At 44.6% G+C, this 27971-nt stretch overlaps 1 protein-coding gene across 3 annotated transcripts in view; it reads right to left on the bottom strand.

The window, feature by feature from the left end:
• The window catches only part of ELOVL5 (ELOVL fatty acid elongase 5), a 39535-nt gene extending 25890 nt beyond the window's left edge, over window positions 1-13645 (bottom strand). The window contains exons 1-2 of one of the 3 annotated variants that reach the window (XM_030945365.1): window positions 13587-13616; window positions 12369-12442 (exon numbers count right to left, since the gene is read on the bottom strand). The gene's annotated coding sequence lies outside the window, so the exon portion shown is untranslated. Of the gene's footprint in view, window positions 1-12368; window positions 12443-12825; window positions 12839-13586 lie in introns of those variants that run through there. The other 2 variants (XM_030945364.1, XM_030945366.1) reach the window with 2 other exon arrangements.
• Window positions 13646-27971: the final 14326 nt, after the last annotated feature.

Raw genomic sequence — 27971 nt, forward strand, 5'->3', positions numbered from 1 at the left:
AAGTATTTATTTGTGTGCTTACTCTATTTCCAATGCTTGCAGGGTCGTACCTGGAGTGCTGTGGGAGAAGTGAAATTCTCTGGAGAGCCCCAGCACACAAAATTACATGCAATACACTGAAGCAGTTACACTCCTCACTACAAATTAATCTCTGTAATTTTACCTAAAATAAGAAAGGATGCATACTAGCACTATAAATGCACCCCATTTCTCTATACAGTCAGCCATGCTATGAGAAGTCAATCTTAAAACTTTTCTATGTTCTGGCTGTACACCTGTGAGACTCTGTGTGGCTGCAGCTGTACCAATACTTGGTGCCTTCAGTTTAAGATGCTAAACATCACACCAGACTGTACCATCATACATAAGTAAACAGTACTAACAGAGGTCAGGCGGGTATGAATGACAACTGGCTTTAAACAGAAGAAGGTACAAAAAAGAAAAAAAATTATTTTAGGTACAAGTGTTGTGCGATGGTATTGTACTGCTCAGGACAGAATCCTCACCATTATATGCCCTGTTAAACCCCCTGCCTTCAAAACAGTAAAAAAAAAAAAGGCTCATTATTCAGAAGATCAACTACCTTCCTAAAGGAAAAAGGTGCTAACACTATAGAAAGCACGTGTTTTGACCTTGTTCCTGCCCAGGACGCAAAAGGAGTACTGAAAGTGAAGACAACATGTCCCGGAATGGAGAGGGAAAACAAAGAGACAGGAGATTTCTTACAGGTGCTGCATTTGTCACATCATTCCCCCACACCTTTCCCTTTTGGTACAACACTTAGCACATCTGTAAATTGCTATTGTTGCCAAAGCCATGCAGCCAGCTGATAGCATTTCTGTTATAGAAGCTCAGGACTGCAAAGCCTGGTGAGTCCTGAGGAGCTGAACATCCTTGCCTGCACCAGACCCATGTCAAACAAACTTCTGCTGAGAATTTCTGGGGTACCAAATCATTACTGTAACAAAGGCCCATGAAAGAGAACTGACTCCTGGAGTAGTTAGAAAATCAAGCATTGGTACCTGCACATTTCCTTTGTTTGATTTTGGCAGCACTTTCTGAAATGTTACTTCATCAAAAGACCCTGCTCCAAGAGGCAAGTACTGTGGTTTATAAATTCTATTATTTGTTTTAAGGGTAGAAATTCTATTATTTGTTTTAAGGGTAGAAAGACCAGCCAACCAATTAAAAGGAAATTCTGTAATGGTACAGCTGTGTGTGATCTTATCACTTGCTCTTTCTATGAACTTTAAATAGACTAATAACTAATTGCACTGGAGGAAAAAAACTCCACATATCTGGCAATTTCCAAGATGTTTTCTACAAGCTCACAATATAAAGGCTTCAGTTACTTGCAGAAGTCAGGCAGTGAATTCTAGGAAAAGGAACCTTTCCTCCAAATTTAGCCACTCTTTCAATAAGTGGTATCAAATTCTTGGTGCAGTGAGAACCCTGCTGCCATTAAAGTCTGTTCCAAGGAAGAACACAGCTAAACTGAGCCTCCAGCTCCAGCACAAGATGCAGAACGTTTTGCTTCATTTGCTTCCTACTTTCACAAATGCTGGAACAAAAGCAGGGTCAGCACTGTAATTTGATGTAATATATCTGCTTTAAATACAGGGACAGAGCAATATTCAGCCAAACAGCAGGTGACAGGTTTCCTTTCCAAACCTGCAGCTATCCCATTCTCTGCAGGGCAGCAGTCTCCTGGAAAAGGGGGCATCAGACATGCCTCCTCTGCCTCACAATGTGTGCAAAGCCCCTCAAACAACATCTTCAGCAACTCACTCGCCTAAAGATAATCATCTCCATCCATCCACTTGTGATGCCAGCTCATGCCCATCAGCAGCCCTCAGGCTCAGACTCATCACATCACCTGATCCTTGCTCTAGCTTCTCCATTCAGCCTGGTCCATCTATAACCATGACCATATAACCATCTATACTGCCATATCCAGGGCGTGTGCAGGAACAAGGAACAGACAAGAACAGATGTGACACAGCTGCAAGGCTGCTTTCATTCCTTCCCCACTCTCCACCACACTTTGGTGGAAGTAACCTGAAAAACTGAAGCCACAAAGAAACCAACCAAGCAAGAAGATCAGCTTTCAGCTGGGTCCATCCCACTGCTGATTTACTGCAGGAGAAGCAGCAGCATGATGAGAACATGTGGGTGATGAAGAGGTCTTACATGGCTGAAGATGAGCACAGCCATCACACTGCACCCAGCAAGGAACCACAGCAAAAAGAAAGGCAAATGAAACAGACAGACAATGGAAGATGTAGAATGTCTAATGCAGAACTCTAAAATGCTATTAAGAGGAGGCCAAAATAAAATGCATTGCACAATCAACATTTTACATATAAAAACTATTCTAGTGAAAAGTACAAAATTTGCAGAAAAAAGAAAGCACAAAGTAACAAAAGGTCATACAGGATATGTCAGGCAGAGCTAGCTTAGAAGATTTCTTAATTATAATTGTAGCAGCATGAACTGACAGATTATCGCACTGTAAAAAGCAAACAACATAAAAACCCCAACCTTGATATGTTCAAACTATGAAAGTGACAGATTTTAGGATGTGTTAGCCTGTTTCTGTCTTGATAACTGCAGGGCTAAGGATGGTCCCAAGGCAGGTTAGGCAGGGGAAGGGGGAAAAAGGCCACCATTAAGAGATCAAACACATGAAGAACCAACAAAACGTTTCTGTCAAGGAAAGACAACTTGAATGTTTTATTCAATCTAAACACAGCTAAAGTACTCCAACAGAAATGGTGGTAGTGAAAATAAATACACAGAAAAAGACTGAAATAAAAAGCTAAGCAGACAGTGAATATGACAAAAACCTCTTGCTACACCCTGGCCTGAGGGGCTTGAGGACAGAGGGGAAGAATCTCCTTTATTTCGCAGCTTTATATGTTATACCGTAAGAAACATGTTGTGCTGTAAGAAACAACAAACAACAACCCTACCAGTGATTTGAGACACATCTTGAACACAGTAACGCAAGAGTAAATTTCAGTTGGAAGTTTGACTTTTGATAATACCAAGTGCTTTTCACTTGATGCCCAAAGCTTATTATTAAATTTGTTAGATGACAAAAACACATTGCTGTGCAATTGGTGATTTACACATAGGAAACAATGCTGACTAAAGCAAAGTGAAAACCTAACTTACAGTGTATAAGTGCTCATGTTCTACCAGGAGTGAAAGGACAGAATCAAGTAGTGTTTCATCAGCAACATTTGTAAAGCAACTCTCTAAACTCTGGGCAAAAGACGTGCTTTTTAGCCTCTATATTAAGACTCTGCACATTAATTATAAAAATATCACATATTAGAAGTTGCTCAGCAAGTAAACCCTGAGTACATTGTGAGTACTATTCTGAGCATACCTATTTTATACATGTTTTGTACAGACGTGTAGGATACAGAATAATGTTTCAGGCAATTAAATTGCTTACTCATGTCAGCAGCTCTCTCAAAGTCTTCTCCTCTGGAATCTCACCATGACCACATCTCTATTTTTACTGTGTGCTAAAAGCAAAACATGTTTTTGTGCAAAAACCTCTTTCACTAAGCAATTTTTCAAGTGCCAAAACACCATTCCTGTAGTTGCAGGTTATTTTTCCACAATGTTCTTATCTCTGTGTAACACAGATGTGTCATCTCTAAACCAAACAGCAGCGAAAGGACCCTTCAATTAAACAGACCTGTTATTCTTGACCAGGGAGTTAAATGCTCAAGTTCATATCCCCACACTGGAACTGGTATGTGGTGGAGGAATAAAGGTAGGGGAAAAAGCAAAAATTAAAAACTACCAAAAAACCTTTGTTAATATTCTACTCTCATGTTAATGACTGAGAGCTTAGGTGGGAATTTGGTAAGAATCTTAGAAGAGCAGCGATGCTGTAAAGTGAGGATGTGCCAGAACCACCAATGGCTGATTAGAGCTTCTTCACTGGTTCAGTGCAAAACCCAGCCTTGCTCCTCTGTTCTGCAAAACAACCCTTCAGGGTGTTGAGTGAGTCCGAGTTTAAAACCAAAGACTGAAAAAGAGATACAGACAGACATACAAAGTGTGAAAAGGTGCAGCAACAAAAAATTAAGTAAGGAGAGGGGTGGAAAACCACATCACTTCTCTGCTAGGCTTCTTCACATGTGCAGCTGGTCACTTAGTCACTGCAGGTTCAAAGATGGTCCATGGCCTTCCAAGGCCATGCATCTCTCCTTTGAAGGCAACACAACACTAAAGGATGTAAATAAAACACTCCAAGAGGATTGTTTTTCAAACACAGTAAAGTGTAATTAAAATCTGGAAACATTACTATGTTCTCACAGAGAAACATCTCTGTTTCTCATCCTTCAGGATGCAAAACTGTACTTTAACAGCCTCCTAAATGTATATTTTAAGACCCAAAGTTAATCCCACAGATGCTTAGAAAAGTGCACTGTACTATATGCAACCGATACCTGAGCTGATGCATCGTTTGAACCTGACGTGTTTTGCGAAACCAAGAAGCATTCAGTCTGCACAACTGGAAATTCATCATAGCTCTGCAATTGTTCAGTGAGAGTTCAGATTTAAGTCTCTGATCTAAACAGGTGCAGCACTGAATTTAGAAAGTATGAGCCAATTAAGACAGACTTTAAAAAAGAGAGAAGCATTTGAAAACAACATTAGCAGTCCCTTCCTGCACCATAATGCAGCCACTTAGCAGTGGTGATGGAACAAGAAATCAATACAAAGAAGTACCAAAGGATATTATTTTTATTCTGCAAGGCATGACCAGACTTGCAGCCTGCTTTTGTGTGCTTCAAAGGGAGATGATGACAGTTTTGAAAGGGCTAAAAAAAGAATAAAGACATTAGAGGTTCTGGGAACCTGTCAAGTAAAAGTGCAGAATTGGGTATGGCCTCTAGAAAAAATTACTGGGAACCTAATGAAGGCTGCAAAACACAGAGGACAGAGTGTCATAGCTTGACTCTACCTGGTAAATAACACCCCACAGCGCTTGCTCACCCCTCTGCAGACCTGATGGAATAGGGGAGAGAATCAGAAAAAGGTAAAGCCTGTGTATTAAGAACAGTTTAATAAATGAACTAAAATTAACAATTACAGCAACAACAACAACAATAATAATGAAAAAGGAGTTAAAGAGAGAGAGAGGGAGGAATAAAACCTAAGAAAGACAAGCGATGCACATTATAGCTGCTCACTACTCATTGACTGATGCCCAGCCCATCCCTGAACAGCAATTGGAGCCTCCAGCCAACTCCCCTCAGTTTATACACTGATCATGACATTCTGCAGTGTGGAATATCCCTTTGGCCAGTTTGGGTCAGCTGCTCCTAATTGTGTTTCCTCCTGGTTTCTTATGCACCTGCTCACTGGCAGAGCATGGAACACTGATAAATCCTTGATTTAGAGTACACTCTGCTCAGCAACAATTGAAACATCAGTGTGTCATCAACATTATTCTCATACTGAACCCAAAACACAGCACTGTACCAGCTACTAAGAAGAAAATTATTCCAGATGAAACTAGGACACACAGCTCTTACTATTTAAACTCACATGACAAGTGGTCTAACACTGTCAACTCTAAAAATGACTTACAGCCATGCACAATTTTTACTTATAAGAAAGTAGAGAATGAAAATTGCAGCAACAATTCATGCATTAGCAGGGCAATGATCTACACTGAAACACAGTGGCCTTTCTAATACAGGCGATTACCTGTAGTACTATTATTTTACTCCTCCTTTTTAGCTGAACAAACAAATGCAGTACTCCTTGCTGGCCTGCTCAGTGCCATCTGTCTCAATCTCTGGGTAAGGATCTGCCACCCTGTATTGCTGGTGTTCCCTCGTACTTGTGTTCTCCTCTAGTCCTTACACTGTGTTTTAAGCTCTTGCAGATGGTGATGGAGACACTCACACAAAACTTCCCAGTCCATGGCTGAGTCGAGTGGCTGAGGCCTGGCAAACCCACCCACCCCTCCTACAGCCAGAGCAAACAAGAGGCTGCAGAGGCAACCATGGTCTAAGCTGCACCTTCTGGGGGGCAAACAAGTCAGAATTCGAAAAAATTTTTAAAAACCTGCTCAAATATTTTGGAAGAGGCTTTTCTGCTTAGGCATGCTACAGACCCAGAGAATAAAATCCATAAGTAACCAGGCCTACTGGACTGGCAGCTTACTTTCTGTCACTCTATCACATATGTTGATAAAAAAAGAACATTCTGCACCATGCTGTACAAACACAGGTATTTTCCCAATTAATGAGGCTTTATGCATGCACAAAGTCATGCTCACAAGATTAATGCAAACCTCAACAACATGCCAAAATGCCACTGTACACTAAGTGAATCAAGGGATAAATGTAAGATGGAAGGGATAAATGCATGACCCTAATTTAGGACAACCAGATGAGTTTGCACCAGTTCACAGGGTCTGTGATCAGCTAAGAGCAAACTCTCCACATCAATACTGCAAAACAAAAATGAACCACCAAACCACAATCAGACGTTCACCATAAGCATCTGCTGCCCTGCCATCCACAGAAGCACACACATAAAACGCAAGCACAACTTTCACTGTGTCCTCCAAAGCCAAGTCCAGATTGGTGTGTCTTTCCCAACAGTGGCCCTTCCTCACCAGCATATGAGCAGCCATGTGAATGAACTGGCCCCACAGATGGCTTCCAGCAAGCACACAGGACGTGCCCCTGAAGTAATATGACATTTGAACTTCAACATGCAAAAAGGTTTCTCAAGTTTCTTTTTCTAAAGGGCAGGATGATGTTAAACATTGAAGAATGTAATTCTCCTAACCGGTTAAAGGTTTAATTATTGTTATTTAAGTCAAAGGTTCTCCCTACTGTTTGGCAAGGAGATGATTCTCAAAATGCTGATTCAAAACACTAGTATTTTTAAAAGTAACCCAAGAGCAAGAAATATTCCTCCAGGAAAAGGTTAACTGAAGGTTTCTGATTCAATTATGTGCATGAAAGTAGCATATCTAAAGGGAAGCCTACATAGATTAAGGTATAAAAGCTTATAGTTTCCTAAATCTTCAATGTCTCAAGTGAACCCAAACCTGAGGACACAGGATCGCTCAAGGACTAGACCTCTACTTTCAGATCACTATGGTGACAATGATACAGTAGTGGCAAATGTAAATTTCTTTTATTAATTTCTAAGAGCTGGTTTTAACTCAGCAGAGAAGCTGCTCCTCCACAAAATGGTCTGCTCGAAAATTTAACTGTATGGCATCTAAGGGAAGAAGGTGTTTTCCCACAACTAGCACTTGCTAAGGGCTCTTTAGGCAACACAGGCACAGCAGAAATACTGCTTTAACCCAAAATGCTTCCCAGCAAACTTTTAACAGCAAAAAGTGAGAGAGGAAAAAAAAAAACAAACTGGTAAACTTGCTTGCTTATGAATTAACTAGCTAAACATATGAGGTGTATTTGGTTTAATAAACTAAATGACATTATTCTGCAAATTCATAGCTGTTGTTAGTTATAATTATTAGTTATTGTCTAACCCTGATAACATCCTTAAGGTGACACAAACAAAAATTCCCACTGGCATACGGAAAAGCTGGGGTGTTACCTGAAATCAAGACTACCTCCTTTTTGAAATCAAGTAGATGTTTTAAAGCAGAGAGCCTGAACATGCGCACAGGAAGACAGCAATTACCCTCCAATCTCTGCAAAGATAGCTGGCAAGAAGAGAAACCATTTTCTCAAGGTCAAGAGGGAGAGGAGCGCTTCCAAGTGATAACAGAAGAGCAGTCACTTTGCTCAAATCACTGACCCAGAGTCTCAAAGAGGAGGGTTATGCAGGGATCAAAGTACAGGGCACAATTTGAAAATGCAGGAAGAAAGGTTTATTCCACATTTGCTGTATTGCACAAGCAAATTTTATCTCCTGCAAATTCTAGGGCAAGTCAGCATATTTAGTCACTGCCCACAGCATATCAGTTGGCAGGCATATGTTTGATACTAAGTTTTGACATAGAGGTCAATTAAACACAGACAAATTTAGCTTAAATACAAGCTCATGAAATGTCTGTATATTTCTACCTGCCCAGTATGCCACTGGTCATGAACAAAACTATCAATAATGAAGCACAAACTCTACAGTTAATAAAGTTTTAATAAGGGCATGAAAAATACCCAGTTGCAATGGGATGCCAAGGCCAGCTCAACTCACAGCACTGAGCTCAGCATAACTAGGATGATTCATTTCTTCATGGAGAAGTGACAATTGCACTTAGCAGCACACATTTTTTGTAAAATCTCTACACCTGGTAAGAAGGTTTATTCCTGTTTCACACAAGTCGACTATTTGACCAAGAAAATAATTCTCCAATGCATCCAATACAGCAGGAAAGCATTTACCAACCACACACTTCAGACAAGTTTGCTCTTGTGCTCTTATTTGCCCTGTAAGATAATATGTTCTAAATGCCAAAACACAAACAGAGAAACCAAGGCAATAAATTTCAGGAGATTAATTTCATTAAATAGATATAAGGAGACCCAATGCACACACAGTTGACAGCAACTTCATAAGTTATTTCCATAACAAGACTGAAGGCAGCATTTATTTGATTTGTCAATCAAAAAATCAATTCATGTCACTGTTTGCATTACCCTCATCAAACAAAGATCTAACTGCTGTTCTGTTGGATGATGGGAACAGGCTTTGGTGCCCTCAGAAACCCAGCTATAAATCACTTTTACCAATCAGCACTCAGGAACTGCAGGGATGTCAGACCAAGCAATGCTTTCTTAACCGTACTGCTGCAATACCAAATTTAAACAGCCTTAGGAAAGGTCATTGCAAAGCAATCTGACCTGGAAAAAAGTTTTTAAACAGATTAGCTTCTGTGTAATTCATTGATTATCCTTTTCATTTGTCCTTGTGTGTTCTTCCATTTAAGGGAAAAAGCATTTTCAATGCTAGTGTGCATAAACTGCAGGAATCTCTGCATTTTTAGCACATTTAATAATCACAAAACAAATTAGCAACTACATTACAAAGATTATTGTCAGTTTTTTGAAGTGTCTGGATGCACAAGGAGAAGTGTGCTCTAACTATCATGCAAAAACATCAATTTCTTCAGTCTATTATATAGCAAAACAGCTTTGAAAAGCTTATGCTGCAGCCTGGAAGAATGTCATTTTGTACATTGTAAAAACAGAAAAACAAAAACTGCAAGAGCTGAGGCCAACAGCCACCATGGTATTCCTGTCTAAACAGTTTTATAGATCTCATCCCACACAACCAATTCAGGACTTGGTAATGACAGAAGGTAACAAAAGAGGATTGACATAAAGAAGATAAAATGAATGAGTTGTTATGCAGGGGAAGTTACAGTAAACAGCATAATTACCTATACATGCCTTCTCACACTAAAGGAAGAGCTGCCAAATCTAAGTGGAGCTTTTGTAGCTGTGAAGAGCCAACATTTTGCTTGTGATCTACTTTAAGACAGCAGGAGTAAAACAACATGTCAAGAAAGAATAGGTAGAGGTATTTGTGGCTCTTCTCTTCAGCAATGAAAGAGCACCCCTGCCTCTCCTAGTTCAAAATCAGAGAACAAAACCTCCATGTCCTGAACAAAAAAAAAAAAAAACAAAGCAAACCCAAAAAGCCAAAAACACACCACCAAGAGCCCATTCGCTCCAAAGGACCTTCTCAGTCCGAAAGAGCCTTCCTGGCATGAGCTGTCACAGGGAACAACTCCACCCAGCCCAGGCACTCTGGTTTCCTGCCCTTGTGGTGGAACCCAGACTCAGAGAGCTAAGTCCCCAACCATGTGGGCAGCAGGGTGACACCTGAGATGGCTCTGAGCCCACCCTGCCATCCAGCCACTGCTGCACACCACCACAACCACCACACTGCTCCTGCCCTGCCACGGGGCAGGCAGCAGCAAGAATGAGTGCTCACTGGTGACATCCTTTCAGCACCAGGTCCGAGAGGGCCACAGGGGACAACAGCTCAGAGGCACGACACTGTTTTAACAGGGCACTCTAGGCAACTGCTGTTTCTCTCCCAAAATTTTTTCTCAGGTGGGATGCAGACAGCATTAACTGGGAGATTTGCTGAGGGAGGGTTGCTGAGACCACCAGAAGAAGGCAGAAGACAAGTATTTTAACCTTGTGCTTTGTCTGGGTGTCTTTTTTTCCACTGAGCTCAGCAGAAACAGAAGCTTTGATGTTGCAATGTTTACTGCCCCAAAAATGAGGAAGGTGAAGGAATGAGGTCAGCTCAGTACTTGAGAGCATTTAACCAATTAGCAACTGAATGTCCCTTACAAGGAATATACTTGCAAAGGGGCAGCTCTGGATCACTTAGCGCCGGGATCTCCATCTGTGGCTGCTGGACTTGAGCACCAGATCAGCTTGAAATCCCAAAATATTGTCAATTCCACCATTATTCCCAAAAATCTGAATCTTTAAACATATTTTCAAAAATCTGCTCCTAGCAAGTTGCAAAAAAAGGTGCAAATAAAGGAACTGTCCAGAGGCCTGATGGATCTACAGTACTATTTCAAATTTTCTTTTTTTTTCCTGTTATCTTCTCTCAGTTAATTTCTCTTATAAAAAATACAAAATGAAAATCAGCAGGGAAAGAAGAGATTACACTAGAGAATTCAAAATATTTTATTTCAATTCTGGCTGTACTAAAGACAAGGAATGTAAGAAGAAGAATTCATGCTGATAAATTTAAGAAGAAGATCAACTTACTAAAAATACTGTAATAAGTAAACCCAGAGACTGGTCAGACAGCACATAAACTAAGTATCATTAATGATGCTATATTTAAGTACCAAATATGCATGAGTTTTAATCAAAGATAGTCCATCTGACCAGCTGCTGCTAGGTAAAGGCTAACCTAACTCACAAAGTGCATCTCTTTTTTAAAAAGCAGCATGAGGCACAGAGACCATCAGGCAGACCTTTGCCAGCTTGCAAGACAAAGCCACATTGCATATTCATTTCACTGCTGCTCTCTCTGGTTGCATTTGAATGCTAAAATACAGGAGACTTAAGTCAGAACACATGACAAATTCATTTAGCTACTTATGAATAAAAAACACAAAGAGCTTCCAGCATGCATTACATATGTAATGTGTGCTTTGCACGAAATTCAGTAAAGTCAAGCAAAGTTCTGGTAACTCTTCTAGTGCTCTTGACCAATATCAGCTGGCAACAGCATCCCTGAGGGCAAATCCAAGCTTAATTTCAGCAAACTCAGCACAGTGGTCCTTTTCATTTGCTCTTAAGTTCACATAAGTTGGGAAGGGATCTCCACCCAGCTGACCCCAGCTATCTCCCGGTACCACAAGTTTCAGGTAAATTCCTCCCTCTGTGTGCAAGAACAGCTGCCTCCAGCCAGAGTACACGCACTGGCTACTTGCTGCTCTGAAAGCAGACTATGTCTAGTGCACCACAAATACATGAATAACCATATTAAAAACTCCAGCTTTTATTGCTAAAGAGCATCAGACGATCACGTGTGCCACAGGCTGACTCTCCCCGACACAGCTTCAGCTGCTGTTAGCAGCGGTGAGCCTGCCCCAGGACTTATCTCTAGCTCTGGAGTATTTCAACAGCAGAGGAAAATCTCGGGCTGTGACTGCACCAAAGGTGCGAGAAGGGCTTAGAGTGAAATACATCGCAAAACTCCTCAGCGTTACTCACAAGGTCTTACTTAAATCAAATAAATCCCCTCCCTCTATGCTAGCAGCTTAATACTGATGCAGCGGCACCACTAGCCCCCATCTACAAAAACCTGGCAGCCGCCAGCCCTCCACCCAGCCGCGGCCAGCGGCGATAACTCCAGCCGCGGCTGCCAGTCCTGGCAGGAGCTGCTCTGGCAGAGATAACCTCACTTGGAAGCAACCTGGCCCAAAACTCCGGCGAAAGGCTGTGCCGCCACGGGAGACGCCTGCACGCTCATCCTCCTCTAGTTTCAGCTGCGGGGCGTGTTTCCATTCGCACAGAGCGGTTTGAGAGACTTCCTGATGGGAAGCATCCCAAGTGCAGCCATGCCCCTGCCTTGTTTTCCCTCGCCATCGCTAGGAGCCGGCTGAGCTCTTCGCTGGAGTTTTCTGTCACAGCCACGAGAACTCGGCCATGGCACAGAATCCCACGGCATCAGAGAGCACCCGAAGCACTGAGAATACAAATGAGCCGAGCGGGGCACTGCCGTTCAGCGGCGGCTGGGGCACGGAGCGGGCAGCGCACCCGGCTGCCGGAGGGAGGGAGAAACGCCTCTCGTGTGCCAGGAGCCCCCTTGCTGAGCAAGCCAAGGTGCCACCGCTTGCTGCCCAGGTCTGCAAAACTGACCTTTTGTCTGCAGACTCACAGCACAGATCGATAGTGGAAAGCTCTCTGGAGCGGGATCCTCAGATGCTGCATCCCTGGGAATCAGGGGAAAGGAATGAGGGCAGAAAAGCAACAAACGCGGACAGAGAAGGAGAAAACACGCTGCCCAAGAGAATACCTCACATAACCCCAGGCACTGCTTCTAATGCTGCTGGTACCCGAGGGCTTCCAGGAGATGAAGAGATAAAAGCAAACTCATAAAGTTTTTAAGATAGTCCCTGCACAGGCATCTGACACACTGACACATTTCTGTCGTCTGCCCTTCCTTTTCTGCTCATTTCCTAAGGCATGCACGCTTCAAACTCCAAGGTTTCAAACAGGCCGGCCCCTTTCAGAAGCACTGCACATCTCCAGGGCTGAGCTCTTTGCTGGTTTAACGCGGCGTGTGCCCTGTCCCACGCTCAGACCCGCGAACTACCGTGCCAGCGGCTCCAGTTCTAACCCAGTAAGGCGGTCAGGGGCGCTGGGCAAGAGCTCAGGGAAGAAGAAGTAACAGCCTTCCCTTCCGAGGCCGACGAGCCCTTCCGCTGACACCGTGTCTCTCCGCCGGGCTGCTCCCCCGGCCGGCAGCGGCCGCCTCAGAGGGCCAGGCCGGCGGGATGCACACCCCGCACACCCAGCACGGCGGAACAGGACGGATCAGGGGTTCTGTCCGGAGCCGTGGCAGCGCCGAGCCCTCCGCGAGCTCCCCGGGAAGGCAGCTACAGCGGAGGACGGGGTCTCCTCCCTTCCTGCCCCTGTTATTTCACCCCACCCCGTGCCCCGCACGGCGGAAAGCGCTGCTGCCGCCGCCGCCCGGGATGCAGTATCCATGGCAATGCGGGATTGCATCATGCTTTTTACTAAACCGGTGAAAAGACGCTCCCGGCGAGAGCCCCGTCCCTTCCGCCGCCCCGTCCCCTCCCTTCCCCGGCCGGCCGGCCGGCCTGCCCGCCACTGCCAGCCCCGTCCCTGGCCGCAGCCCCGCCGGGCACCAAGCCCCCCCCTCCGCTCCGCGCACGGCCAGCGCTGCCGCCGCACTTGTTGCGCGTCCCGCGGAGCGGCGCCCCCCGCCCGCCGTGCCCCCCCCCCCCTCGTCCTCCGCATCCCCCTCCGGGCCCGGGCGGCCGCGCCGCATCCCGTCTCCGGGCGGGGGAGCCCCGGCGCTGCGCTCTCTCCCGGCCGGGGACGCGGCCCTACCTGGCGGCGGCGGCGGCGGCGCTGGGGGCGGCGAGCGGCACCGGCCGGTCTGTCCCGCTGCGAGCCGCGGGGGCGGGGCCGGGGGGCGGGCACGGGGCGGCGGGCCCCGCCCCCCCGCCGGCCGTGGGCTGACGGTGACGTCAGAGTGGTGCGGGGGGCTCACGGGCGGCGGCGGAGGGGCGCTATGACGTCACGGCGGCAGAGAGCCAATCGGGCGGCGGGGGTGGCTCGGGAGCGGCTCGTGCCGCCCGGGGCTCGGGCCGGGGCGTTCAACAGGTCCCGGGCGGGACGGGCAGCGGGGAGCCGGGAGCGGGAGCGCCGCTCGGGCCCTGAGGGCTCTCAGCCCGGCCATGGCAGCGGGAGGCCCTGTGAAAAACAATATCGGACCATGTAATTAAAGACTCTCATAATGAGGTGAGCCGAGGGCCTACATTAACGGTCCCGGGCAGATGTAGTTGGTGTTTCCTGTGTTTTGAAGTTACGGGCTTCGCAACGTGACTGCATTTTTGAATGTTAGCTCTGGCTGCAATTAAGTAGATAGTATTTTTAACTCAATCATATAATAAACCCGCTGGTTTTGCTGTGTAATTTACATGCATATGCTGAGCTGGTCCCCACAGTGTCAGATGTTTGAGGAAGGAATCTCAAAGCACCCACTTTGGCTCCTGTCCAATGGCAGGGATGCTCAACAGAGGAAGAAAAGTTCTGTCCATGCTCTCCAGATGCTTCATTGCCTTTCCGAGGTCCTAATGGGGCAACAGTGAAGATGCTCCTAAGGCCAACAGGACGAAACCAGTTTGTTTCTTTCCCTCTCTCATGTATTCCCTTGTGATGGAAGATGACCTTTTAATTTTTCCCCTCCGTAAGAGTTTGTTCCATCTCTTTGTTAATGAAATGAAAATGCTACATAAATAAAGAGCAGCTTTGCCTTGCAAAGGAGAGGAGTCAAGCAGCAATTTGCATGGGGTTTATTCAAGATCAAGTATCTCCACTCTATGGGAAGCAGTTAGCAATTACCACATTTGGTCACCACAATATAAAAAGGACATCAAGCCATTTGAGAGTATCAAAAGGAGGGCCACGAGGATGTGAAGGGCCTTGAGGGGAAGCCGTATGAGGAGTGGCTGAGGTCACTTGGTCTGTTCAGCCTGGAGGAAACTGAGGGGAGACGTCACTGCTCTTTTCAACATTGTCATGAGGGATAGTGGAGGAGCAGGCACTCATCTCTTCACTCTTGTGGCCAGAGGCAGGACTTGAGGAAATGTCATGGAGCCGAGTCAGAGGAGGGGTAGGTTGGATATCAGAAAAAGGTTCTTCACCCAGAGGGTGGTTGGGCACTGGAACAGCTCCCCTGGGCAGTGGTCACAGCACCAGCCTGACAGAGTTCAGAAAGCGTTTGGACAATGCTCTTGGGCACATTGTGTGACTCTTGGGGTGCCCTATGCAGGCTCATGAGTTGGACTCCGTGATCCTGGGGTGTCCCTCTGACCCAGGATATGCTATGATTCTATGAGTACAATAATGCAGAGTGTTTCCCAGTGGGATCAGAAATTATGTTCCTTAAGCTCTTTCGGGAATAAGACAAAATCTCTCACTAAAGTAAGCACTGAGGCTATGCCACTTGTTATGAGAAGAGTTGTCCATTTTTTTTAAAGGTTGCAGAGTTAACAGGTTAAACCAAATGCTGCTAAGTTGGAGTTTTAACTATTTGTTGTTAATAATTTCATGTTGTAATCACCCGTTGTTAATAGTTTTTCTTTAAATGCCTGTTGTTTATGGTAAGAAATCCCTCTTCGTCAAGTATCACCCTGCTGCTTCCTGGAAAATGGTACCCGGGACAATGAGGAGGAGGTGACATCGGGGCTGGTATGCAAATGTAGAAACACCTCACCAAATCTAGCAGGAAAAATCCCTAAAACAATAAGCCACCATGGAATTAAGAGATCTAAGTGATGTCTAGAGGCGAGGAACTGAATTCAGTGTCTGCTAAGATCATTTTTACCTTTCACCCTAACCTAAAGGATGTTGGCTAGAAAGAGGACCTCGAATGTCAAACTGAAAAAGTGGGAATGTCCTGGTGTTCTCGTGAGGATGGAAGCCCCAGCTCTGCCTGCAGGCCAGTGGACACAGCTGCACTTCTCCTCCTCCTCTGTGCCACTCCTGGGAGCAGCGGCGGCGTGAGCGTGACCCGTTGGTTCTTCCCACCCAAGCTGATTTTTAACAAAGACATTAAAAAGGAGAAAGATCCCCTGCCGTATTTATTTCACCACTGTTCTTTAATCATACTTCTTTTATTAGAGTAAGATGTTAGGAATGCTCTTTGATTGATGTTACAGGTGTTTTTTCCTCTTTTTTGTTTTAAAGCTCAAATCATTATTTCCCTGAAGGACCAAACCCTTGCCTATGTGTTTTAACACTTTGGAAAAAAACCCCAAACCCTACAAAAACCAGCACAACTATCAGGTGAGTATGCCTTTCTGAAGGCCCTTTGCCCAAGTTTGTGTTCTGGATGTTTCTGAGGCATCCTTTCCTATTTGTGAGAAGTCAAGCCATCTTAATTGTAAAAGGCACAAGTCCCATTTTTTCTCACTGGAGCCAAAATGTGCTGAGCTTACTGAAACATGACCAGCATTAGGTCTTTTCACATCTTTCACACTTTATTTAAAGCCCTTTTCAGTGTGCTTTAAATAAAATTCCTTCCCAACAGGCATACACATTTGTTTCCATGGTTTATTGATGAGAGATGATTGCAGTGAGTGTTACTTTCACAGCCAAAACAGCTTTCTAAATCTGGAAGGTGCTTAAATAATTAAGACTCAATCTGGCTGTTTAAAAATAAAAAAATAAGAACTTGAGATGCAGAAAGGGATGGAGTGGGGCACAGAGAGTGTAGCTGGGCAGTGAGCAGCACCCTGTGCAGGAAGGGGATGTGCTGATTCCTAGTCTCCACGCTGCATCCCACAGGCAGGGAAGAGTGTCCCAGACCCACCAGAGGCTGGCACATTCCTGCTGTGCCTCCTTTCACTGTGGAGCTTACCTTTCATGTTTGGTGGTGGGGTTTTAATGAGACTCTGTATGCCCAGGGTGCCAATTAAGTGGCACTGGAGAGGGACAACACAACAGTTAATGGAGGAAACGATGAGGCTGGGGGATGAGATTTTGGGTTTTCCAGACCAGCTCCAGTGTGAGACTCCCAGACTGCCACCTGGTCTGCTGGTTCATCCCCCTCCAGGTCTCTCCAAAGTGCTCATGCTGTTACCAGTCAGAGAACAAGAGCAATGTTCAAGCATGGGAAATGTCATTCCAGAATTACCCATTTGGGAGAACTAAGCAAACAATGCCAAATGTTTTGGGACTAATGTTTGGCATTTAATAAGGGTAGGAGCTGGCCAGTGTCATTCTGGGCTGCAGATGTACTGAGGCCCAGCATCATCCTCATCTTCTTGCAGCATCTGCAGGTTTGTCAGGAGTGAAGACATTACCATTGACCTCTCCACTGAGCACTGATGAAATTGCTGCTGGTATGTTTGCTCAGGAAGGGCTTCAGGGTTCAAAGAAGGACAAATGAAACACTATTCAGGATTTAGACAGAAGGATTCCTAGGGCTTATGTAAAATAAGTTATACCTTGCATATAATTTTAACCTGTATCTCATTGTATTGTACTCCTGCCTTTTGAGAGAGAAGAGGCAGAATCTGAGCACTGTGGAAAGGCAAGTCCTAGGTGAGCCAGCCTAGGCAGCAGCAGCAGAGGTGACAGAGGCCTCAACAGATAGGGCTATCCTCACTTAATCAATGGTACACAAAGGGAAGAGGTTAAATAGATACTACTGTTTGAGAGTATGGGTAGGAAGAGAACAGCTGGAACATTTGGAAGTAGAGGGAAAAGTCAGTGAGAGCCGCAGCACTGAGGGGACAAAAGAGCTGAGAATGGAAGGCCCACCAGCATGGTGTTTGAAATTAGCCTGGATAAAGGGTTAGAAGTGTGTGCTCCAGGGAAACAAGCCCAAATGGTATTCTTCTGGGGGGTGAGTTACCCAATCTGTCTTCTTTTTTAAAAGAAGAGATTGTTAGAAGTCCTAGCTATGCCTATGTAGTAGTGGTTCATCATACACTGTAATGAATAGGCCCTTGTTGTGATTAGAAACAAATTAATCCAGATTTTTCAGAAGTAAATTAACAAATTGATTAGAATAAATAACCATCATTTGCCACTCAGTCATCTTAACGGGATTTTTCAGTTCCGCCTGAGTTTGCCTTGGCATCCATCCAAACTGACTGTGGCAGCTCCATGTTCTTTATCAGCTCAGTAAATGGGATGTGATTACTGTTCCTAGATCAAACACTGGACTAAAGAGTCAGGCTTGAAACTGCAACATCCATTTCTTCTGAATATGGTGTTTTCTTCTGTTGTGCAGATGACAAATGCCTCATGCTCTGTGTACAGCTTTGTCTAACTTGTAAGTACTTGACTGTTGTAGAAAAAGCTTCCAAGCAAGTCTTTCTTCACAATTTTGTATTTTCAGGACTCATAAGCAAGTGAATGGATGAAGCTGCTGCTTTGAGATTCTAACACAGAACTGGGGTGAACATGTTCACTTTCTGTTCTGAGGCATGATAATGTTACAAACTGCTCTTAGCTTTTTGCAAAATTCGTACGGGCTAGAGTGGAAAAAATTCTTGGTCCTGTGTTTGAATCCATTTTCATGCATTTTACATTAACAGTAGTTACTATTCTGTATTTCTTCTTCCTCTTATGTCTCCCTGCAGTGTGAGGTACTGTAGGATTGACTAGGATTGAAGACCTGCACCAACTCACCAAACTTTCAGTATATTTTAAGAGCCAGGTTTACCCCAAAGAGTGTCCCACAAGACCAAAATATTTTGTGTCTTGTAAAATAGGTCAAATAATTATGGAATTTTCTCTGTCACTGGTGTTAGTATGTTCTTCTTTCTCATGTTCATAATCTCAGAGGGAGAAAATGTGATTGAAGTCCACCCTTGTCAATGCTGATACAGTTTTAATTACCCCAAGTTCAGAAAATAATGAGTGCCAAGAATCTTGCCACTATATAACAGCTAGTTTGCTCCTATGGCAATTCTGGGGCTGCTAATAGGAGACACAGAAAGAATAACAAGTACTTCCAACATGGGCACGAAGAAAGAGGTCACTTAAGGCAGAGTTCCGCAGTGATTAACGCAGCTAACGCGTCTGTCCGCAGCCTGCTGCCTCTTTCAGCGGCTGCAGGAGAGGTGGAAGTCGGTAGTGGCTTGTTTATAACCCTGCACTCAACCCACACCTCTGTCTCTGGGGCAGAGCCAGGCTGTGGCAGCGCATGGCCCACCTTGGCCCATCCAGGGGCTGGCTGGTGGCTGCAGTGTGCCGGGGAGGGGCAGCAGGGACAGTCACCCCTGTGTGCCGCGGTCCCACCGCTCTGCTCCGACCCCAGAGCCCCGTGAGCCCGGCCCAGCTCTCTCCTTCCCTGCCTGCTTTGGGTATGGCCCTCAAAATCTGGGTACATCTGCAGGGGAGAGTAGAAGCTCTTTAGGGGGAAAGTTTATTTTCACTTCATATAGCAAGCAGCTTCCTGCTGGAGGAGAGTGATTTTATATGAGCTAATGCTAATCACAGTAGGGTGAACAAAGTATAAACTGCATTATTTTGCATTAGTAATTGGATGCCTTGCTCCTTGCCTGTTCCTGCCATGGTGTATTTTTGTTGACTTGCTGAACGGATTCCAACCTCTAATCCTTCAAAACAACGTGTGGTTTTCCAAAAAATCATAAATCCATCATTGTCCATTGCAGCCTGACAACAATTTTCTTCTTAATCTCTGAACTGGGACTGGGATTTGGACCTGTCATATTACTCAATATAAGGGAGCTGGTAAGAGAGCAACACTGTATTTCCATGAAGAGTATTAGGTGTTCTGATTTAGGGAATCAGTTAAGGGCAGCATTTGCAATCCCTCTTCGTGCTCCATGCTGCCTATCCCTTTCTCTTTAATCACAACCAGTGTAAACTGTTTGAGATAATCCTGTTGTTGAGAAAAAACACTGTCTTACAGCTTAGAGCAAACAGTGAATCATGTTTTAGAAAAAGAGATGAGGGAAAGTATTTTTGTAAATGCTCTGGTTTGTCTGAAAACATGTAATGAATCTGAATGGTTGTCATTATGTGTTGGAATTTTTAAAGTATTAAATCTATTCAAACTGCTTTGTTGGTGGACCTCATGGTGCCAACTCCTGATAGTCAGGATAGTTATTAAGTGATCACTGTCATCGTGTTTTTGAGGAGACTGTTTCCCTACAGAGCACTCTGATCCTGATATAAGTCCTTTCCTTTTTCAGCTTTAAGTGTGCATAGAAAATCTATTGTGCATTTTGAGAAAACCATTATACCTGGACCTTTGTCCTGAGTTAAAACTATTGTATACTGTTTCAATAGTGTGTTTTATTGAAGTATCACTATCTGTGCAGACCAGCCTGCAGCCTGCCTTCCTGGCTGCAGGATATCAAAGCCTCAGTACACAGCTCTGAGCCCACCCCTGCCCATCTTCCCAGCAGAACCTGCAAATCCAATGTGCTGTCTCTGCTGCTTGCTCAGCTAAAGTGTTCGGATATCCTTTCCCACCTTTAAGGATTATTCCAGCTCTCACCTGGGAAGGCAGAACCTGCCTTTGCTCTGTGGTCTTTGCAGCCTTCTTGGGACCTCCACTCACAAGGCCTGGGAAGAAGGGAGGTTGAGAATGTATTTTACAGGCAGTTGGGAAAAAAAAAGTCAAGCTAAAAATTAAACATATAAAATAACTGGTGTTTGGGAGTTTTTCCCATTCTCACTGACCATCTTCAGAGAGCCCTCTGGAGATGTGCAGCTGAAGATTGAGCCACTCAAAGCAGTGACTGCTGTTGATCTCAGGAGAACTGTGATGGGGCCCTGGGGGGCTCCTCAGCTGTAAGCTATCAGCAGCAGCCTGACAGCTATTGGGAGTAATCTTTGATGAGTGATACAGCAACCAATCCTGGTCAGGTTTTGTGTGGGAGGTATTTTAACATAACCCTAATTCTTGTCAGATGAAAAGTATTTTGGCTTTCTCTGGGAAGGATGGGTGGTTTGGTTTTTATTCTCCTAGGAATGCAGTTTTTTCCTAGCTGTGAACTATACAAGATATGGGTAGATAAAAAATGGTGGATATTCCTCTCTTCCTGCCTCACTCTTTTCTTGTTTTGACCACTCCCACTGTAAACTCAGGGCAGGGACTCTTTTCCACTATGTGCATGCATAGTTCACTTCAAATACTTACATGGGAGAAGGGTACAGAAATGTCACATCCCCTAGAGCAATCAATTTTGATAATGACCCAAGGAGCTATAGGGGAAGACTGGGTACACTCCTATCAGTCCTATCTGGTCACTATCCAGAGCAGCCTCATGGGCTCATCATGAGGTTGTAAGTAAGCAAAAGTCTTAGAGATGGCGGAATCCATTCCCTCACCCTTAGGCAGACTGAGATTTTCCTCTGCATATCCAAAGATACTGAACTGTTCCTGCTGTGCAAGGTCAGCAGCCAAAAAGAACATCCCAGCCCCACAGATCCTCAGGTCCCAAGTGTGTAGGTTGGGACTGTGCTTGCCAACCAAAGCCATGTTAGAGACCACAGAAGGTCATGATGGGGTCCTGGGAAAGAAGAGTTCTTGCTTTAAGCAGAGGCTGCAGTCTCTGGGGACTGGTCTTCAAAGAAGCAAGCCTGATTGACACTTTTGAAAATAAATTTATTTAAAACAATGCTCTGGTCAGTCTCATTAGTTTCTTGTGTCTTGCCTTCCTCAAAACTCTTTTTAAACAAAGTGTCTACTTACTTCAGCATGAAAATAGTACTTAAAATACTTGGGTTTGCTTCCAAAACATTTTTTTAAATGCTGATGTGACATTTCTCCAGACTTGTCTTTTACGTATAAATACATTTGAGCTTACAGTCGTGTCTTTTAGTTTTATGCTTTTTTTCATTAGGCCTTACACCTATTCTGATGACACCTAACATTTTTTCTGTGCCCCTGATACATAATTTGGTGTGTAGTCTTGTTTACAACTTCCTGCCTTCATAATTTATTGCATTTTTAGCATTTTCAAGCTGCAGTCTGCTAAAACCTGTTTATTTGTCTGCTGTAATTTTTGTTTCCAATCCTTTGACATAAATTTTCATTTCAGTACTTGAGCAGCAATATCTGACTAACAATTATTAGGGTTTCTTTTGTTTGTTGGTCTGTTTTAAAAGGAGGATGGCATGATTACACTATTGTCAGAATCTACATAGTGACCTTTCACATCCATATCCATTCTACTTAGCTTCATAGCACTGATGATGTGATGGATGTAGGTCATGTTGACTGCTTCCCTGAGTGGAAGGTTAATGCATCCACACCCCTAAGCAGCCACCTTTTTGAAAGTATTGGAATTATGAGAACCAGTCTTTGTTTTCTGTCTGTCCTTATTTCTCCCATGTAACTCCATTTTAAATGAGGCAAGTCCTGCATTTGAGTCCTACCACAGTTTTGTCTCTTGCATTTAAGGTTTATCTCTTCCATGATTTCTGTGACAAAGTATTTTGTTTCTGAACTTGATCTCATTTTCTGCTTCATCTGTATCACTGTCTAATTGCTGTACTCTTATGATTTGATACCTTTAACTACCAAATTTTGTATCTAATCAAATTTAGAGGCATTCTGTGTTCTTGTAATTGTGTTTTTCTCATTTAAAAGGAAGTGCTTTAGTATAGTTGGACTAAAGGCTGCTTTTATTTTATTGTTGGAGTAATTTTATTCACTAAATTGTTCTAAAATTGAAAATTGCTGTGGCTTGTTCACTGCTGCCTCCAGCCTCTGCATGAGAATGGCTGTTGTGGGATGTCCCTGGACCCTTTCATCTCCAGTATGGCTTCTCTGTGTCAGGACAAAACAGCTGGAACACAGAAATGCCAAATTACTGGTCTTTAATGAATTACCACATCAAGCTACAGAATTGTTTGTACTCTTTCTGTTGGAAATGAGAAGAGAAGCGCATGAGTCTAAACCTTTGCAGATCAAAGGTACCATGCTATGCTTTTGCTGGGGACTGAGAGCTTTTAGTTCCTGCTTCTGCACAGGCACTTGGTCAGCTGCAGGCACCTGAGCCCTTAGGTATATTTTAACAAGAGCTAAAGTAGTGCAGTATATGCTGAGGACACTTACTGCTGCTACCAGCTCTGCTCAGCACCAGCAACTCTTCTAGGCATGTATATGAGAGTGCCTCTGTTCTCATAATTATAGTATCACTACCAACATGTTAAAATTAGACAAGTTAAAAATTGTCTGAGCTGAAATGCACTCAACTCCAGATGCAGTTATCACTGAGAAAAACTGCTTTGAAGCTTTAACTCAGATAGGTGATATCCTGACACCCTCCTCACCTTTCACTTGAACGAAGCTTTTTGCATGGACTTAACACACATGGATAGTCTTTATAAACAGCTCTTCTTGTCTTTTTATTGTATACCAGTAAAGCATTAGAGGCTCAGTGGAGTGTATTTTTTTACATAATTCCTTTATGCCACCTGCCAGCCAGGGAGTTGTTATTTTATTACAGTAGTTTCTCATTAACTATGTCCATTTTCTGTGTAGGGGGCTGCATAAAACATCCTCTGAAACTTGGAAGAATAATCAGTTCACTCCTTTATTCTGTGTGAGGTATCCATGCTCCTTGTTTCTTACCTCTTGCAGGTAGTGGGTATGAGCCCTGCACAGTATGGACAAGACATTCTACCTTTGAACTGCTGCCAAATTCAGTGAACTGTCAGCTTTGATGTATCCTGGTTTTTTCAACCTACTTTTATGAGGAAAAAAAGTGTCACTAAGTCTATTTGCTTTTTTGCTATACCCGCTCCTCATATCATTTTGACAAGGTAGTTGCCTTGTTAGATCCCTTGTATGGATCATTGATCGTGTCACTTTTTATAATCATTGCAGTTTTGTTCCAGCCCTGCAGTGAGAGCACTGTCAGCAGAGAAAAGGTAGTGCAGAGCTCAGACTTCTGCCCTGTTCTCACAAATGCAGTAGCAGGAGATTCATCATCAGAGGCTCTTATCAGAAACCCCCATTCTTCACATAGTTTTGGAGCTCTTGGCAGAGTTTCTGCTTCAACCCACACTGTAAAGACTTGTCTAATAATGCCAACAGCGTGAAGCCCATTAAGATCAGAATGGTAGAATAACTGAGTCCAGTTTTGCCTTTTAATAGTGGAGAGTTGTCTTTTTTAAAGGAAGGCAGATGAGTGTGTTTCAGCTCATAAAGCTGGCAGATTTCTGACACTGAAGCAGCAGTGTATGTTTGCTCCATGAGTGCCTGGATGCCGGGGTGGGTTGAGGCAGCAGATCTCTTCCTTAACTGTGTTTGTATTGTGCCTGCTGCAGAGAGGTCCTGCCCCATCCACAAGGAGCTCCATGGGATGTGACCTGTGGGCAAGACTACTTACCACCCCTCCTGCTTCCAACACATACCTTTGTTATACTTGGATCCTGTGTTTTATTTCAAGGTGCTTGCTGTTCCCTTGCCCTTTTCTTCAACCCCAGCCTCTGCCAGACTGACTTTAAAAGCTGCAGTCATCTGATTTCTTCTGGAACATTGCTCTGACAAGGAGGCTTAGTGTTCCCAGTGCTGCAGCTTTAAAGGATGACTGTCCCCAGGGGTGGCAGGAGGGCCACACAAGCACTGAGGGGCTTTGAACTCCACTCTGTGTATTGGTACCACAGATTAGTGCCTCTGTTTAATACAGTTATCAGTGTTTCTTACTGCACCATTGTACTCTACAGTATGTAGAATTGATTTGACATGAATCAGCAGGGGAAGCTTGCAAATCCCAAATGAATGATGTGCAATGTTGGCTTTATGAAATACTCATCCCTCGTAGGTGCTTGCAGCACAACATTGCACACCTAATTGCCCACATGTATAACTGTGTCAGCAACCTGCCTGGGTAGGGTGCAGTAAACTAACATAGCGAAGGTGTGATGGGTTTCTTTTTGTAAAAAGATCATGGCAAAGAGGGAAAGATCTGGTTTACATTTTTACAGAACCGGGATCCAGCTTCTTCTTAATCTCAAATTGCCATTGATTCGAACAGTAGAAGGAATGAGTCTCATATTGATTTTAGACAACAACTAAAAATTGGATTTTGTGTGGAAAACTGTTCTTGGATCATGACTAATTACATCACTTTGGGTAAAAGCTATTTAAAACTCCCATAGTTATAATATTTCCTTTTAAATGCTGTTTTATCTGAAAAAAAAAATCCCCATGTCTTGTGAAGGGGAAAACCCCCAAATTCTGTACTCAGTTCAGTTTTATCTACCAGACAATATTCTGCATTCTGTAAAAACTGTAAGCGGAGGAGTGGACTTGCAGATTCTAGGGGCGAGGGCTGGAAGCAGGGTGCCCCGGCTCTATGGGGACCAGAGCTCCAATGGCTGGGAGCAGGGTGCCCCGGCTCTGTGGGGAGCAGCGCTCCCATGGCGGGGAGCAGAGCGCCCCGGCTCTGTGGGGAGGAGCGCTGCCATGGCGGGGAGCAGGGTGCCCCGGCTCTGTGGGGAGCAGCGCTCCCATGGCGGGGAGCAGAGAGCTCCGGCTCTGTGGGGAGCAGCGTTCCCATGGCGGGGAGCAGGGTGCCCCGGCTCTGTGGGGAGCAGCGCTCCCATGGCGGGGAGCAGAGAGCTCCGGCTCTGTGGCCCCCCGTGCTGAGGGGAGCAGCGCTCCCATGGCGGCGCCCCAGGGCAGCCGCGGTGACTCAGGCGCCGGCTGTGGCCCGGCCCTTGCCGGGAAGCTCGTGTTTTATTTTCCACAGTCAGTTCTGCCTCAGGATGTGCTGCTGCGGGCCACTCCCTGAGGTACTTCAAGGCGTGGGGTTTTTTTTTGTTGCTGGCGAGGCGAAGGAGCTTTGGCTAAAGGCATGAACAGGTTGTGCTGGGCTTGATTCATGCTCGCTCCTCTTCTGGGAGTGCCTCGGGAGGTGCCCGAGGGGCAGCTTGAAGTGCTGATAACATCCCAGCAGATGTGTAGGGACTAATTATTTATGCCATGCCCTCTTCACAATGCTTTAGACTTAGCTGAGGTGCAAATGTGCCCTGCCCTGGCCAGGGGCAAGGGGCCCAGGCCGCAGCAAAGCATCTCTCTGGTGTGCATGAGATGGGAAAGCAGCACAGAGCTCCCAGAACGGACAGGAGGGGTGAAGTCCTGAGCATGGCCTTGAAAAGGAAAATAAGGAAGAGGAGGTGTCTTGTGTCTTAGGAGACTTCTTCAGCAGATCTTCTGGACCGCAAAGGAGAAAATCAGTTGGCATTATTTGGAGCCCTCTTTCTGGGCATGTATTTGTACAGTAGGTATCATTGGCAGAAGTTTTGTCTGGTGAGATGCCTACAAGTATCTTTTTATGTTGAGATGGCTCAGATTTTTGTTAAAATTTGAATTTAATTATTTAAATTCTATCAAACAGTGAGGGATGTGGCTGTCATGATGCCACGCCTGGCACAGCATCTCAGCTTGCACCGCTATGGAGACTTGTGCTTGCCTGTCAGGAAGGGTAGTGGGCTGGGGCTGAATGGCCGTGAGCTGAACAGAAGTTTGGGACCCAAATTGCTTCCAACCTCATCCAGTACCTTTATCTGTTGGTCTTGCTCATTTGCAGGTCAGTTTTGTGTTAGTAACATGAACCTCCGCTTGGCATTTTCTCCCCTCACTGACTCTCCACTGGCTGATGTCTCTTCCAGTCTGTCAGTCTGTGCTCTTCTAACCATGAATATTGAGTGCATCCTTACAGCCCAGCATGGGGATGTTTGGGCCTTGTTCACCAGAGGAACACAGACATCTCTTCACACTATATTTGCATGGTCACATTGTCCATGTGCAACCACATCTTAAATCCTGTGGTTAGGACCAAAGTTCCTCCATCACACGATGTTTCATCCCTCAGATAAATTCAGATTGGAAAAGAATTCACCCATTGCATATGGTATTTTTTTAAATACCAGCATTGCTGGTATCTGTCTTCAGGTACTTTCAGAACATCCTCTTTTTCTTCTAAAAATATATACTTCCTTCCTGTACCTCGCTCCTTTTTACATGATATAGCATCACCAAAGTCACAAATATTTATGGTGTTGGTTATTCAGTTTAGTTAGCTAAAAAAGGAATCAAAAGAGAAATACATAAGTAAAACTGAAAGCTAGTAGAACACTCATGAGAAAACAAAGGGAAGTTATCCTAAGGGCAGGGCTGAGGAGCAGAGAGAAATCATGTGAAGTCTGAAGAGATGGTAATGAGGAAATGCTGCCTGGAAAAAAGATGGCAATTTGAACAGCCTAAATAAACTGTAGAACTATAAAGAATACATCCATTCATATAAAATCTATTTTTTTCTCATTATCTCATTCTTTTTTCATTCTCTTTTTTGAAATAATAGTGGCAAAACCCAGAACCGTATCTTATTTTAAAACAGCAACAGAAGCTATAAGCTTCACTTTCTTGGAAATATTTGCTAGCACCAGCAGTCCAGCCAGCTGAAGGTAAACCATCTCCCTGGCTTTGCCAAGTACCTGAACCTTCCTCCTGCTAAACAAAGGCAGAATACCAGAAGGGAAGGATGCCAGGGGCTGTCAGCACTTCTGCTCAGCTCTCCAGCTGGTCATTGTGCAAAGGGCAAATGGCAGGAGAACTGCTCAGCACGGTGGGAAACGCAGCACCCTGTGCTCCCAGGCCAGCAGCAGCTCACCAGATAGCCCTCATCATTACTGATCCCTGGTGCCTTTTTCTGTACAGTGCTAATCATAATCTTGGCTGTTTTCCAGCCCACACCACTGCCTTCTGCCTGTTGAAATTACCTTCAACAGTTTGAGCTAGGTTTGGAATCTCTCTGCATGTCCTAGGAGTGCTAGGGAGATGTGTCTGCACCATGTCCTTACTGCAGCTCCTGACTGAAGGCATGGAGGTGATGCCCTCCTCTGTCTGTCTCTGCCACTTTTTCACGTCTCAGAGCAAGGTGCTTAATAATTTTGCTGGGTTTCAGATCACACAACTAGAAACTGCTTTCAAGGTCTAAAATATGGCCCTAGCCTTATTAACAGCTGTGTGCTTCCAGACAGGAGAGACCCTGAGTGCCATCTATAACTTAAGTGCCATCTACTACTTAAGGAAGTGTATGTCCAGGCAATTGAACAGAAGTGCCCTGTCAGCTTCCCAGGTGACAGCTGGCCTCCATTGCCTGTTTGCTGTCAGCCCACAGGATGATCATGTAAAACCTGTTGGCTGCACGGATAGAAATAACAAGTCTTCTTTCACAACTGCCCCAGGCTGAGAAAGGCAGA

Source organism: Camarhynchus parvulus, chromosome 3 (assembly GCF_901933205.1).
Source record: "Camarhynchus parvulus chromosome 3, STF_HiC, whole genome shotgun sequence".
In the NCBI taxonomy this organism is placed as follows: domain Eukaryota; kingdom Metazoa; phylum Chordata; class Aves; order Passeriformes; family Thraupidae; genus Camarhynchus; species Camarhynchus parvulus.